General features: G+C 36.0%; 1 protein-coding gene across 12 annotated transcripts in view; it reads left to right on the forward strand.

The window, feature by feature from the left end:
* Nucleotides 1-15,830, forward strand: part of LOC129764714 (supervillin) — a 776,186-nt gene that overhangs the window by 560,013 nt on the left and 200,343 nt on the right. The gene's annotated exons all lie outside the window — the stretch shown is intronic.

Below are 15,830 nucleotides of genomic sequence, written 5' to 3' on the forward strand. Positions count from 1 at the left end.
AGGAAGTTCATGCATTGAAACGATTGCTTCAGATATTATTTCCGCAAATTTTCTCCAGTCAATATTTTTCGTGAGGTCATACGCAATATCGACTGACTTACGAGAACCTGATTCATTGGCGATCGATAAAATTATTGGTAGGTGATCACTACCGTGCGGATCTTGGATTACCTTCCACGTGCAATCCAGGGATAATGAAGAAGAGAGGTATGTCTAGCATGCTTGCCCGTGCAGGAGGGTTGGTTATCCTAGTTGCTTCCCCAGTATTCAAAATTGTCATTTTGAAGTTGTCGCACAGATCATAAATCAAAGTGGCACGGTTGTCATCGTATAGTGATCCCCATGTTGTTCCATGGGAGTTAAAATCACCTAAGATTAGTCTGATGGCGGTCTACCATAGTTCTGGGAGGAATATATATCAAGGCAATGCAGAGGTCTTTGCCATTGATTTGTGTCTGGCAAGCGACAACTTCAATGCCTGTCATCGATGGGAGAGTGACTCTATAGAAGAAGTGACAGTTTTGACGTAGAACTACGTCTTTCATTAATGGTGCCAAATCAGAAAACAGGTCACGTTTTTATGAAATAAAGTTGACGTTAATAACTATTTTTGCTGCGAACGGATTTTGGCGATTTACATACCTAATGAATAAGATATTCCCTAAGATCTGTTTGATATGCTATACATTACAATCCCATGGTGTATAAATGGTTAAAATTCATGAAAACTATAAGCGTTTCCATTTTCCCATACATTTGTTCTGTCCATTTGTGTGCTTTCCCGAACAGAGCTGTCAATAACGAGCAACTTGTGGACGAGCAACGAAGGGGAATCGTAAGTGAACAAAGGAAAAGAAGAAGAACGAAGGGAAATATTTGCCTAGAGTATAAACATCTCGCTGAGGCAAACTTTCATTCTTCGTGAGGACACCGACTGAACAACATCGTTGCTGGCGAGCTGGACGGTGAGGAGTGTAGGAGTAATACGAGAAAAAAGTAAAGTTTTCCAAGGACCTTTTTGAAGGTTAGAGACGAATGAGCTAAAGCAGTTTAAAGTCTCACGTGTCTTAGTTTGGGATTGAGCTGTGGACGCGACCAAATTACTTACTCGCTGATGTCTATAGCACTGCAATAATTGCATAAAACTGACGCCATTGCATTAAGGTTCTGAGCTACACAATTGTGTGGGGAATCATCAGGCTAGGCTATCGTCAGCTCACCAAGAAATTAAATGTTCTGGAATTTCGTCTGTGATTTGGTTTCGCATGACGGTAGCAAAACTCTTTCCACAATGGATGACAGCTAAGCTGATCTGGACCGGCAATATTAACAAAAAGGGCTTCTGTTGAGAAGAGCGCAAGACGGAGATAAGTGTGTGCATATTTAATTGCTTCAAACCATCAATATATTGATATTTTTGTGTGTGTACGTGCGTGCGTTTTAATGTATTGCGCTGTTGCGGGTGAACATGTCGATCCGAACGTGGCGACAAGGAGAGGAGATAGCGGGAGGGAAATATTTGCGCTAGGGTATTAGTAATGAATTTCTGCTGATGCAAATATTCAGCCTTTTTCCAAGCAGTTGACATTGTTTGTTTTCCGTCATCATAAAGACTTCGTTGATGCCTTTGACATTGAATCAATGCATTGAACTGACGCTATGGTAAAACAGGTGTTAAGGTTGTGCCTCAAAAAATTATTTGGGAATACCAAGTTATTCAATAAGTTATAATAAGTTATAAATTTATTTGGTCTCGCGTGCCAGTTGCAGAACTCTCTTCAACTAGGATTGCATTTGCGCTAATCTTGATCATGATGAAGCAGTGCTACTCTTTTCGAGGTTGTTGAGATTAACAGGAAGTGTTTATTTCGTTCATTTAGTCACCAGGAAAGTAAATGTCGTCCCGGAATTTTGTATGTGATTTGGTTTCGCTTACCAGTAGCAAAACTTTCTCCACTAAGGATGATAACTGTGCTTATCTCGAGCATGTATTGTTCTGAGAGGACAAGAATGAATCATCAAACAATAATCGTCAAACGATTCTATAAGAAAAAAATATTTCAGGGCGACCAAACTGGTAGAATGATTATTTCTAAAATTTCGTAGCTTTATAAAGTAATATTCGCAGTTATATACAAGCGACTTAAATTAAACTACATCGTAGTTCTACGTCAACAATGCGGTCGTGTCTTGGACATAACCTCCTATAATTTTTTAATCCCCAATAATACGCCACCAAACGAGTCATTTCGATCGAGCCGAATAATGTTGAAATCGTGGAAAATCAGCTCGTCGTCTGAGGAAAGCCATGTTTCACAAAGGGAAAATAAATCACAGTTAGAATTGTGAATTAAAAATTTAAAATGATCTAGTTTAGGGATGATGCTTCTGTAATTCCACTTATGACAGTGGTCAAATCCTTGACTTGCACTGAATCAGGCATCGAGGGAAATGAACGCTGCTAGAAAAATATTGATGGGGCTTTGAACAAAATATGGTGCCATTTTATGATGGCGGTCATTTTGGATTTGTATTTTTCATATTTTTTCATAAATTACTGAAAATATGTAATCCGCCATTTTGTAGTGGCCGCCATCTTGGATTTGCATTTTTCATAAATAACTGTATTCTACTAGTCAAGTCCTTTCATTTGATAGCAATATTGATGGGGTTGTGAAAAAAATATATATGGCGCCATCTTGTAGTGGATTTTGGATTTGCATTTTTTATAAATAACTGTGTTCTACTAGTCAAGCCCTTTCATTTGATACCCATATCAGCTATTCAGTATAGAATTATTATACAAATTATTCGAAATTTCCGAAAATCAAAAATAAAATACTCCGGATAATCGAGTCCAAACTTATATATACTTCTAATTTCAGGCAGAAATTGTTAATATATATAGAACGTTGTTGGACAATTGTGATAAAATGAGTATAATTACCTATCCTTACTATATGGCATATAAAGGGCATTCCGATCAAAATTTGGTCGACCTAAACATTAGTTTGAATCGCGTTTTGAAAAAACCCGAGCCCGCATACTAACAAAAAAAATTCTGAAATCTATAAATATATGGATATCTGTTTGACATTGCATTTCAGTCGTGATGCATGTCGGTTGGCAGCAAAAGCAAGCACAACATCGTCGCACAAATTGTAGGGAGTACAGGCATACATTCAGAAAAATGAACGTCAAAGATAAGGGTCACGCTAATATTTATTGCTCGCTCTATACCTAATGCATTGCTTGCCATTATGTCTGAAAGTCTTTCCCTCTTTTGCGTGTGACATACTATATGCGTATCATCCCCAATAGACTAACATATTTCAAGCCTAGAGGGGAATGAAATGAGAAAGTTAAAAGCCTCTTCAATTAAAGACTCACTCACTTTTTCATGATACGTTTTGCATTTGTGCATATCGCATTGTGTTTCCCTAACATCGTCACCGACTATCATCCACGATTCATCGATCACCCAGCTTGCAAGTAGTCGACGGTGGCCTTTCTCAAAGCCGAGAATTTATGTTCACTTTCCTACTTGGCATTTTCAGGCCTAGAGGTGAATGAACTGAGGAGGTTTAAAGCCTTTATAATTCGACTATCTTTTTAACTGACGATGCAAGTTAGCTGTTAGGACTCTCGTACCCGAATGAGTGAATGTAAAAGAGCTATTCAAGCGTCGTGTAAAGCCGGTAGCGGTCAGGCCGTTGTTGCTGTTGGTCGTGGGCTACCTTGCATAATTTCTTTTCAGAAATAACATGCAACAGATATCGAAATGTAATCCTACGTCACCTATGCGATCGTGTTCCGGGCCTTTTTTAAAACAAGCGTACTGAGCGTACGGGGCGGACTTCGAAGCTGAGTCAAGCTGCAATTTGTGCATTTGTTCCCCCACTACAATTTCTAATGAACGAAACACGACACCATACCAACCACTTCAATTTGCTGTTGACTACTCAAAAGAACAACACAAGGGTTAATGAAAAATACACGAACACTTTTCACAAGAAGGAATGAAAATCGACGCAGTGCATTATTTCGTGGAACATCCTCCACGGAATTCACGTCGTGCTACAGGGAGAATGAGCCCTGAAAGTGCAATTTTTTTTTCATTGTTTTGTACTAACAGAACTTTACAAAGAAAAATAATATATTTTTTTTCAATAAAATATTTTATTGACCCACACGCATTTTTGTTTGACCAATTTTTGATCGTAGCACCCTTCATACAGGGGATTTGAAAAGTTCTAAGAATAATTCACTCTGATATTCGTCGAAACTTTATTTCTTTTCGAAAAATTTTAGACCCGTATTTCGCATTTTGCGCTTTGGGTGCACTGAATTATGGTTGTCGATTTTCCTAGAATTTCCCTTCAAATACCTTTCAGTTGTTGTAAACAGAGAGAATGATTAACTTTCGAAAATACACTCATTTCAAGACCGGGTACAAAAATAGGAGAAAATTATAAAAACGGGTAATTTGTACATTTTATGTTAGAAGGTTTAAGCTTCCCAAAAATAATGTAAAGAGCCAGGAACCCTTAGGTCTCAACACCTCGAAAATAAAAAAAATAGACAGGGCGTGTCCATGACGCTATAACATTGTTATTGTAGGATTGGGAAATTATTGCCGACGAGAACGAAGATTATAAAAACTCAAAAATTAAGTACTCTTTAGTACAAGTATTTGGTAGCCCTAACAAGAGCCAATTACATCGAAATGGAAACCTTGTACCCCAAACGTAATGCTCTCGTTTATGAATTTACATTCAAGTATGGAAATGGAAGACGTTTACCTACGTCAAATTATTTTTTAATGTTTCGCCCAAAAGTTGACATTTGGAGTGCAGTCTGGTATTTTTCATTAAAAGTTCAATTAAATAGAAGTGAACGAACAAAAACAAAGAAAAAGAAGGTAAGGGATTAGAAATTGATCCTGCGGTTCAAACGTAATGAGTTTTCTAAATAACTATATTTGGAACAATCGATAAAAACAACTATTTTTAAATTAATTTAAAAACAAAACAAAAATCATATATATTCAAGATAGTACATCTCGAAGGCGAATTGAAAAAAATGCGAGTCTACTTTTATCGTAAAGGCGTAAAAGTACATTTTTTGAGCAAAACAATAGCATTCTGTTTGACGTAGGATTACGCCTTTCGGGAATATATTGCGGGTGCAAATTGAAAAACAAAATACCGGTTGCGTCACGAAAATTGTCCAATTTTAGCGGTTATTGCTCAGTCATTCCTTGATGGACCCACGAGTTTTTGCAGTAATCGATTCAAACACATTCTAACAATTGCTGGGACTGACAGTTGTAGAATAATGAAATAAAAATATGTCAGTTTGTTTTCGGATGTATTACAAAATGTGACTACTTTCTAGTCGAATTGCTGAGTATTTCCTATTTATACAATAAATATCTTTGGGAGCTGAGACCGATACTGATTTCGTGCAGACGCTTCTGATGCGCGCTGAAAATTTGAAAAATTAAATTTTGAAGATAATAAAATTTCAAAATTTAAAAACCTTAAAATTTCAAAATTTAAAAGTTTAAAAAAATTAAATATTAAAAAAAACAAATTTAAGATTTTAGAATCACATCACTCACCGCAGTGAATCCTGATTTTTTTTAACCATTCCCACTAACAACTATCCCTTCCATGACACATCCTAACAATTGCAATATATGAAATCGTAAATCGTCCAATAATTAGTTGATCAAATAGCCTTAGAATAAGAGCTTCTTATTCGCTATTATGCAGACCGTGACCGAAAATTCAAGATGCAGGTATAAAGGCGAATGAACTTTGTAGTTTAACCCTTTGCGGTTGGAATTAATTCCTCTTGATAGAGATCTTCTTATCTTTCCTTAATTATTATATTATATTTATTTAGTCAACAGGTAAAATATTCGCCCCAATGACAAAAAATATACTTGCACTATACACATTAATTAAAAACTCTAGGATAACTACACTTATTTTTGTAAGTCAAACACACCGTAACTGTTGAAGATTCGGCACATCCTTCGCATGGGCTCGTTAATCCCCCTCCCGTACGATTTAATTTTCAAAAGAGCGAACCAAATGCAAACGCTTCGATGGGTCACGCATCGAGTAATTTCACTACTCTGCTGAGCGTCTTAGCGCCTTGTGATGTGCAAGCGCACTACGAGAGAGGCTCGATATTGTACGTTTTGGCACAATCATTTCATATCGAGTGAGGCCTGATGTTGTACGTGAAAGGGTTAAGTCCGCAGTTGGTTTGTGAGGGACGAATATACGGGAAAAACTGTGAGCGTAAATTACGACGGCGGGTATTCATGTGAAGGCAACTTAACAGCGAAGTGCAGTCGATGTTTCCCTGAATCAGATCTCCGATGAAGCTTGCCATCGCAATATTGCGTCTCGCCTCCAGTAGCTCTGGATGTATAAGCATACAACGGCTTTCATAGCTGGGTAAATTGTTGGTGTCGTTCCACGGATGATCCCTCAGAGCAAAAAAAATGAACTTTCGTTGAATAGCTTCGATGCGATTCGTCTCGTTTTGGTATTATTCCAAAAGAGGCCGCACTAAAGAGCAATATAAAGCTTTTAAGCAATATACATTTTTGAAAATTTCAGCGAAGCGAAATATGAAGCCGAGATGAGAGGAAGCTTAGGTCATCAGCGTACGACAACTTAAGGCAATTCAAAATATTGTTAACCCTTTCAGGACCATAAGGTTACGGTACATTATTAAATCAATTTACCTAGATGTAATGAATTAATAGGCACCCTAAAAACATAATTTATACTAAAAATTCCAAAAACTTTTACATTTTTTTTGGAAATTTATGGGACAAATATGTCCCTATGGTCGCTAAGGGTTACTTTCTACTGAAACATCTAAATTTTGGTTTACTTGTTGGTAAGAGTGTTTTGTTATAAATAATGTACATTTGTTACTCAGTATACTTTTATTTACTTATTTATAGATAATATAAATATAATAGGGCAAGTTATTTGTGGTACTCGGCGAAACAATTCCTGTTGTTAGTGTAGCAAAGGTGCACTTTACACAAAATACAAGTATTATTTGTGCGGTTTTCTTTTTTGTACTTGGCACAATGTACGCACCTCTTTCTGGCATTCGACTTTTCCATTGGGTGCGATGGTAATTGTCGTTTCACTGCTTTGCGTACTACACTACTTCTTGCAGTTGGAAGGCCTCTTTGTCTGTTGGTAAAACCATTTATCAAACTCCGAGCAACAACTTGTCTGAATTGCAAGGTCGACAACAGAGATCCTTCAATTTTTTTTTGTTCATGAAGCTTAGTGTAGACGGTATGTGCATTATTGATCGATATATCTAACAGATCAAAGAATAGGCGAAGATAATACTTTATTTTTGATCTCCGATCTATTTCATAGCACACTTTTAGTTGGTCCATTAGGTCCACTCCACCCATATTTTTGTTATAGTGTGACACAATTTTAGGACATCTCACGTCAATTTTATCTGCTGAGCCAGCCTGTCGCCGTTTCACGGTATCAGTTTCTACAGGTGACAGAAAGTTGGTCAAGAAATGTACCGCTTTATTATCCATCCATTTCACATACGATATGCCTTGAAAACTTGTGGTGTAAATGTCCCCACGCTTCATTTTTTTATCCACTGGTGCAGTTTTCGGAAGATGTTTTCGGTTAATTCGAACAGTCCCACATGCCTTGATATTCTGGTCAATCAGTCTGTACTGCAACAAAGGTGAGTTGAAGAAATTGTCAATGTAAATTTCACATCCCAAGCCGTCCAGCTTTGTCGTAAGTTTCAGCACTACTGATTCACCTAATCCATACTCAGTCCCTGAAGTTCGTTTACCGGTATATAAATCAAATTCAAATAAGTAACCCGTTTCTGCATCACATCTGCACCATAATTTGAAACCCCATCTTACTGGTTTATTTTTTATGTATTGCTTCATTACGTTGTGACCCTTGAATTTGATCATATGCTCGTCGATGGATTGTTTTTTCGTGTTACTGAGAGCGTTTTGAAATGAAGTATTCAAGTGATCCATAACTGGCCGGATTTTGTATGCTCGATCATAGTTAGGGCTGTTTATGTCTCTTACATCGTCATTGTTACAGAAATGTAGATTTCTGCGTATTTCTTCGAATCGCGTTCTTGGCATAACATTTGAAATGTACCGCCATGTCTGGTTCTGTAGACCAGTAATCTCTCAATGATGGCAAGATATGATAGCCCATAACCAGATTCACACCAAGAAATGCTTTCATTTCATCGATTTTGATAGTGAACTCCCGTCCATTTTGGTGAGCGTATTGTACTGACTCGGATACTATACGTTCAACTAAAATGTCGAAATTAGTTACTAAACGGAAAATGTCAAAAGGAGTCAATGTATCGGCTTCAACTTCTTGACAGATTTTCACCTTTCCGAATTCATATTCCACGTCAGGAAAAACATTTGGGTGGTATGTTCTCGGATTCCAATTGAAAACCGGTTGAAGGTTGGAATGTGCTTCAGTGACGATTTCCTGTCGAGATGTTGAAGGTTCAGGTGATTCTTGCCGTTGAAGAGTCGTCGTTCCTTCAATCTCGACATCAAATACCCCTTGGTCATCATCCTGTGTTAGAAGTCTTTGGTCTTCTTCATCAAGCACTAAGTCATCTTCCTCATCGCTATTGTCACCCATCAAAATTTGATGAATTTCATTTTCTCGAAGCTCAAAAACTCCACGTCCCTTACGAAACATATTCTGCAACAATATGAATAAGAAAATGATAGCATTTTGGTATAAATCACCAGGCCAAAAAGTTATGAAATTCCGTATAAAAAGTATTCCTTTACGCCGACAGGGACATCCGTGTCCCATAATCTCTATAACGATTTATCACAGAATACAACACAAATACATTACTACTGAATATTTAGAATAACAATTTACTTACCAGGTAACGATAATTTGACACTGTAAAAACTTGAAAAGCACTGCTACAATATCAATTATTTATTCCAAACAGCTGATCATTCGCGCCAAAAGAACTCTGACGTTCCGGTGACCATAGACAATAAACGGTGTTAGATATTATGTATTGCCAGTAAAAAATAATAAAAAGGTACATTCCGAAATATTAAAATAAAAAAGTAATTTACAATGGTTACGTAAATATTGAATTAATTCATGATTTTTGCTTGGGACATCGGCGTCCCCGTGGTCGTGAAAGGGTTAACATCGTTCATACATAACAGAAACAGAAATGGTCCGAGATGGCTGCCTCGAGGAACGCCGGATGTCACGGGGAAGGGAGAAGAAACAGTACAGTTATCTATAATTCACAGAAACTCCGTATTCATTCATGAACAAGGTCACTTGACATTAAAATTCGTTCAGAAGACAATGTAAACTATTACACATAGTTGAGTAAAATATTTAGTATGGTTCCTTACTGTGGTGGCTGAGAGCAGACAAACGTCCGTTAATTCCTTCCGTTTTTTTGCAAGAAAAACACATTTATTTGAATAATAATATGAATTAATACTTTATTCAAAATATCATACATTACTTTTTGTCATCTTTCTGGTAATTTACGGATTCCGTCGCGAAAGAAGCATTCATCTTTCGATACCAAGAATGAATCCAGCCAATTTTTGATATCATGTTCTGAAGTAAAGCGTATTCCGCTCAAAGCGTTTTGCATCGATCGAAACAAATGGTAGTCGAAAGGGGCAAGGTCTGGGCTATAAGGCGGGTGAACCAGAATTTTCCAAATAAATTTTAACTCGAATAGCAACATGAGGCCGAGCGTGGTCATGATGGAATACTTTCGATTCGTGTTTGGTCGCATAATCTGGACATTTTACAGCTCGTTTCAAGCGGATCGATTGTTGCCTATAGAAGTCTCCATTGATCGTTTGACTAGGTTCTAGCAGCTCGCAGTTGATCACACTTTTTAGATCACCGTCAATATTCTACTTCAAGCCAGAAGAACTTTCCCGATGAAGATCTATGAAGCGACTAAACACTCAATCATGGAAACTACAACCAAGCGCATACTGTTTCCAAGATCTACTCTGATCAATGTTAACTTGCACCAAACGGGACATTGTGAACATTCCTGTTTTAGAAGCCAAAATAGGATCGCAAGAATTTGTGTTTGTTACATACGTGGATAGGAGTGCATTGTTGAAGCGTTCAGCATGGGCACCTAGCAAAAACTCACCTGAAAATAGAAACTAAAAGTAAAGGTTAGTGAATTCGCACTCTAAGTTGAAAGTCTCGTAAAAAATGATATATCCTCACACGGGGAGAATTCGTCGCAATGATTGGAATGTCCGCTCGAGTGTTCCCAAACTGTAATCCGCCGAGCGTCTACAACACGCACGAACGCATTCTTCAGCTGAAAATAACTGAATACGAACATTCTTTTGAAGCCGCTCCTGCCAGGTTCGAACGAATCGACCTTCGAATCGTGTGCGCGCGATTGTCAGGTTATGTTTTGTTATTCATTCATTGTAGCGGCGACTGTGAATCCATTTTAGTGCCGTACCTCTTTCCACACTACACTTAGTGTGCGCCATTCCAATCAGTCACTCGAGTCATTCCAAAGAAGTTTATTCGACTTCGATGAAATGGGCAAGTCACTTAATAATTACCCGTCGTCGCTGCTGGAGGCTGACTGGAATGCTTTTTTGTACTTCTCCAACCTCCGCGTGCATGTGCATAATAGAAATGTATCGAGTGAAACGCGCGCGCGTTCGATTGAATTGTCCGAGGAGAAATGTTGTAGAAATCCCTATGTGCTCGCGCCGCGCCTTCCCCAGTCAGGTAATTGCGTTTCAAACATGTTGGAAACAATAAGGTTCGAAGGGGGAAACATTTTTCATTCACAACTTTGTAGTTGTGATTGAAACTTTGTAGTTGTGACGTGCGCGCGAGAGCAAAACAAAGACCTGGAAGAGATTTAACAACAAAACGGCGCTATTTAAACTTACAAATTTGCACACGATTACATCACTCTATTAACCTTGAGATTTTGGGATGAATAAAACAACACGGCAAGCAAAGCGAAACCGATGATTATCAGTGTCTGAATCGCCGCCGCCACCAACAGACAGGTGAGAAATGGCACAGAAAAGATAAACGCTGAGGGGAGCGGTAGGCAGCTTGTTTTCCGCCCAAACCTTTGCTTTGTGTTTCCAAACACACCTACAGTCCCGCACACACACACACACACACACACACCCAGTCTTCTTCTATATTTGCGGTATGAACAAATTAAACACGCCGCTGCGAGCTCAACGAAATGTGTGAATTTCTGCTGTCAACATGCGAAAACTCATCGTGATGAGGCTGTTGTTGCTGTTGGAGTGCAACACCGGTTTGAGAAAGACTTTGCATTAAACGTATGCATTAAAATATGAAGAAAAAAAATACTGAAAGTGCATCTCCTACCTTCTCCTACATAAGTATCGATCAATATTTTCAAACAATTTTTTCATCAGAAAATCAAACACTAAAAAAAATTTTAAATTAATTTTTATTTTAATTTTAAATTAATTTTGTTTTATTTTGAGATTCAGTACTACTCTAGTTTGTATTCAAATATTTTTCCTACGTCTATGTGTGTTTTTCGCGGTACAAAAAAGAAACAATTTTCAGGCATTTCGAAATTTTGGAAAAAAAATAACTTTGATACCCAATTTTACTATAATTTTTATTTAAATGCGTCCCTATGTGTTGTTATTTCCTACATGTAGCGTAATATTTGGTTGAATATTTAAGAGGATTGAGCGAAAAAAAAAATTTTGCCCTTGGGCATTTTTAATTTATTTTGAATTTAGAGACCCGTTACTGCTCTAATATTTTTAAAATTTTGTTTTTCATTTGTCTAAATTTTGTCGGTATATTTAAAGCATTGCGCTGTACAAAGGTTTTTTTTCTCGTATCTTAAACTATATGAGATTATCTTTACTTTGGATTTAGATGGTTAACCAAATTCATAGGAGTCAACAGTACGATAGAGCTCTGTGAGAAAAAAAAAGTCCTTGTGGAAAGATCATTCTGATTAATGAGACGAACACTTAAAAAAATCCGAACTATTTTTCTTATTTTAATCTTACAATTGAAAACCACGAATACAATAAAATAATCGATTTCAAGAAAATAAAAATAATAATGCAGACGATGAAGAAACATATTTTTATGTCTCGCAATGCTCTTAAAAATTCAGGGAAAAATACGCCACATGTAGAAAAAAAGACACATACGAACGCATTTAAATAAATTTTAAATTAGAGCAGAAGTGGGTTTCAAAGTTATATTTTTTTTTCAAAATTTCCAAATGCCAGAAAACATATAAATTTTCTTTGTACTACGTATTTTACGTACTTAGTAAAATGTACTTTCAGTATTTTTTCATATTTTTGTCTCAAAGCCATTGAGAATGGCGTGAGAAAAACGAAAAGGTGCATTTTCCACCGTAGATCCTATGGTGTACCATATAAGGATTAAAATATATGGTACTAGTTTATTTTGTAGACCCGTTTACATTTTAGCCACTGAAAGCTAAAAAAAGCATGCGAAATAAAAATAGCACCTTTCCATTTTATTGCAAAAATCAAATTTCATTTCTCAAATTACATCAAGTAGGCGTATTAAGTACAGGTCGGATTCGAATTTGAAAAAATATAATTTTGGACTCGATTATATACAGTTTGAATTTTTTTTATATATATTTCAAATATGACTCATTTCGAGAAAAAATTTAACCTTTTAACGTTAAGGTGAAATTTAAAAGTCTATTCTAAGTACAGGGGGTGAAAATAGCGATTTTTTGAATATTTTGCTTGAATTTTCGCCAGGAATTAAATAATCGATATAGCAGCGAAATTAAGAAATATAAAAGTTGGGTGTCAGAGAACAAATTGTAGAGTGATTTGAGAGCTTTAATTGATAGAATTATAGAAACAATCAAGTTTAATGAGAATTTTTGGGATAAAATGAACAATTGCACATTAAAAATTACTAACTAAACTAAACTTTTCAACGTGTTATTTAAATCATCTAATTTAGATATTCCACTACCATATAATGTACTAAATTTCCTCATCTTTCAAATGAAAGCAACAAAATTGGCTCACGTAGCGTACTTTTCAGTGTAGAGCCTTCTATAACTCTGTCATTGTTGAAAACTATTTTTTCATAAAAAAAATCTAAAAATTAAAAAAAAAAAATACGCCGTACAAAAAAATTGTATATATTTTCTGGCATTTCGAAACTTTGAAACAAAATATAACTTTGAAACCCACTTCTGCTCTAATTTTTATTTAAATGCGTTCGTCTGTGTCTTTTTTCTACATGTGGCGTAATTTTTCCTGATTTTTTAAGAGCATTGCAAGACACAAAAATATTTTTTCTCCATCGTCTACATTATTATTTATATTTTCTTGAAATCGATTATTTTATTGTATTCGTGGTTTTTCAATTGTAAGATTAAAATAAGAAAAATAAGAATAATTCGGATTTTTTAAAGTGTTCTTCTCACTAATCCGAATGATCTTTCTACAAGGACTTTATTTTTTTCTCACAAAGCTCTATCGTACTGCTGACTCATATGAATTTGGTAAACCATCGAAATCTAATGTAAATATTATCTCATATATTTTAAGATACAAGAGAAAAAATCGTTGTCCAGCGCAATGCTCTAAATATACCGAAAAAATTTAGACAAATGAAAAACAAAATTTTAAAAATATTAGAACCGTAAGAACCGTACGAACGCATTTAAATAAAAATTAGAGTAAAATTGGGTCTCAAAGTGATTTTTTTTTCAAAATTTCGAAATGCCTGAAAATATATTTTTTTTTGTGCCGCGAAAAACACTCTGAAAATTCTGAAAAAAATCACATATACCTAAAATAGACGTAGGAAAAAAAATTTAATACAAGCTAGAGTAGTACTGGATCTCAAAATAAAATTTAATTTAAAATTAAAACAAAAATTAATTTAAAATTTTTTTAGTGTTTGATTTTCGGATGAAAAATTCGTTTGAAAATATTGATCGATACTTAGGTAGGAGATGTAAAAAAAATTTTTTTTTGTTCACCGCAGTCCTGAAAAAAAATCACGCATATCTAGAAAATCCATAGGAACACATTCAAATATGAATCAAAGTAGTACTGAATCTCTTAACCCAAAAAAAAAATATTTCAAAATTTCAATATTTTTTTTAGTACTTAAATTTTTGATGAACTTTTTTTTTTGATAATTTCAACAATACGCGTAGAAGAATTTTTTTCATCAAATATGATGATCTATCATCTCCTGTGAGATTCTGGAAAAAAAAAAGTTTAATGTGAGAAAGGTGTTTTCTGACTTTAAGGGGATGAATCAAAAATGAAACTCTTCTTTATATGCATATATGCATAAAAACGAATAAAAAATTTTTTTTTACTTGATTATATACAGGATTTGATTATATACAGTGAAAAGAAATCGGAGACTGTATATAATCGTGTCCGCGCTGTAATGTGTATATGACCCATTGTTTCGAATAACTTCAATCAATCGTGATTTCATGGACAAAATCAACTTCTCAATGGTATTGTGATCGATTTGCTGCCAACACTCTCGAATTCGACATTTGATCATGTTTATGTTGCCAAATTGCTTGCCATTCTCGTAAACACGGCGCGCGAGTACAGACTAAAGGTTTTCGATGTGGTTTAAATCCGGAGAACATGCTGCCCAATCAAGAACTTCGATATTTCTATCAGAAAATCACGCTTTTTCAGTTTCGAGTTGTGTTTTGCAGCATTGTCCTGCTAGAAAACAAAATCAGGACCCATCAATGCCTCACCATGTTCAATCAAACTTGTCTCCAATATTTGTACGTAATCTTCAAACTTCTTTTTTGTCGTTATATCCACGCCAATGGAAGTTTTCCTCTGACGGAAAATGCACCCCAAACCGTCAGTGATCCTCCACCAAAGTTCCTGCTCATCTTAATATAAGGAGCGTGCCAATGGTACTGTCAGCCATTTGGTCCATCAAGGTTGCATATTTTTTCATCCAAAAAGAACACCTCGGTCCAGGAAATGTACTTCGTAGTGAATTCGAAGCGATTCAATTTATGGAGTTCCGTCAAGTTGGGTTTTCCGAGCCTTTTACGCCACTCCAAGTTCACACTACTGGACAAAACTTGTTGAACGCGACCTGTAGTAACCGGAAGCTTCATTTCCGCACGGATTTGAGTTGCTGTTCTTTTCAGGTTCACTGCAATTCTACGAATTCTCCGTATATCCATCGCCGAGAGCTTACTTTTCTTTTCCCGTTTCTCAACGCGGTCACCTTTGCCACCGTTTTTCAAGAAATTTCCAACAGCAGTGTGCCCGGTGAATCTTTCGACCGATTTCTCTATTAGAGACCTGCATCGTTGTAGGCTTTGATTTTCACCTTTTCCTCGAACGTAAGATGCTTTGATCAACTCATGATGTCTTAATAACATAGGAAAACTTTGATCTCGCTACCAAACGAACCCACTTTGAGCACAACTTCGACTGGTTTGAAAACCATAACAAACACCCGTCAAATGAGGACCAGTGTGAATTTATTACAAGGTGGTGCTATTTATATTTCGCACAGTTTTTTTTGGAAATCTTGGAATTAAATGTAAACAGTCCACAGAATAACAATTATAATGTTGTCAAAAGATGATAAACAGGACAAAAGTAAGCTGTGATGCAAAATCACATATTTATACAGGGAATATTGAATGAAGTCACCAAAAAACGCAGTGGTGCTATTTTT

The sequence above is a fragment of the Toxorhynchites rutilus genome, chromosome 2 (genome assembly GCF_029784135.1).
Source record: "Toxorhynchites rutilus septentrionalis strain SRP chromosome 2, ASM2978413v1, whole genome shotgun sequence".
Classification (NCBI taxonomy): Eukaryota; Metazoa; Arthropoda; class Insecta; order Diptera; family Culicidae; genus Toxorhynchites; species Toxorhynchites rutilus.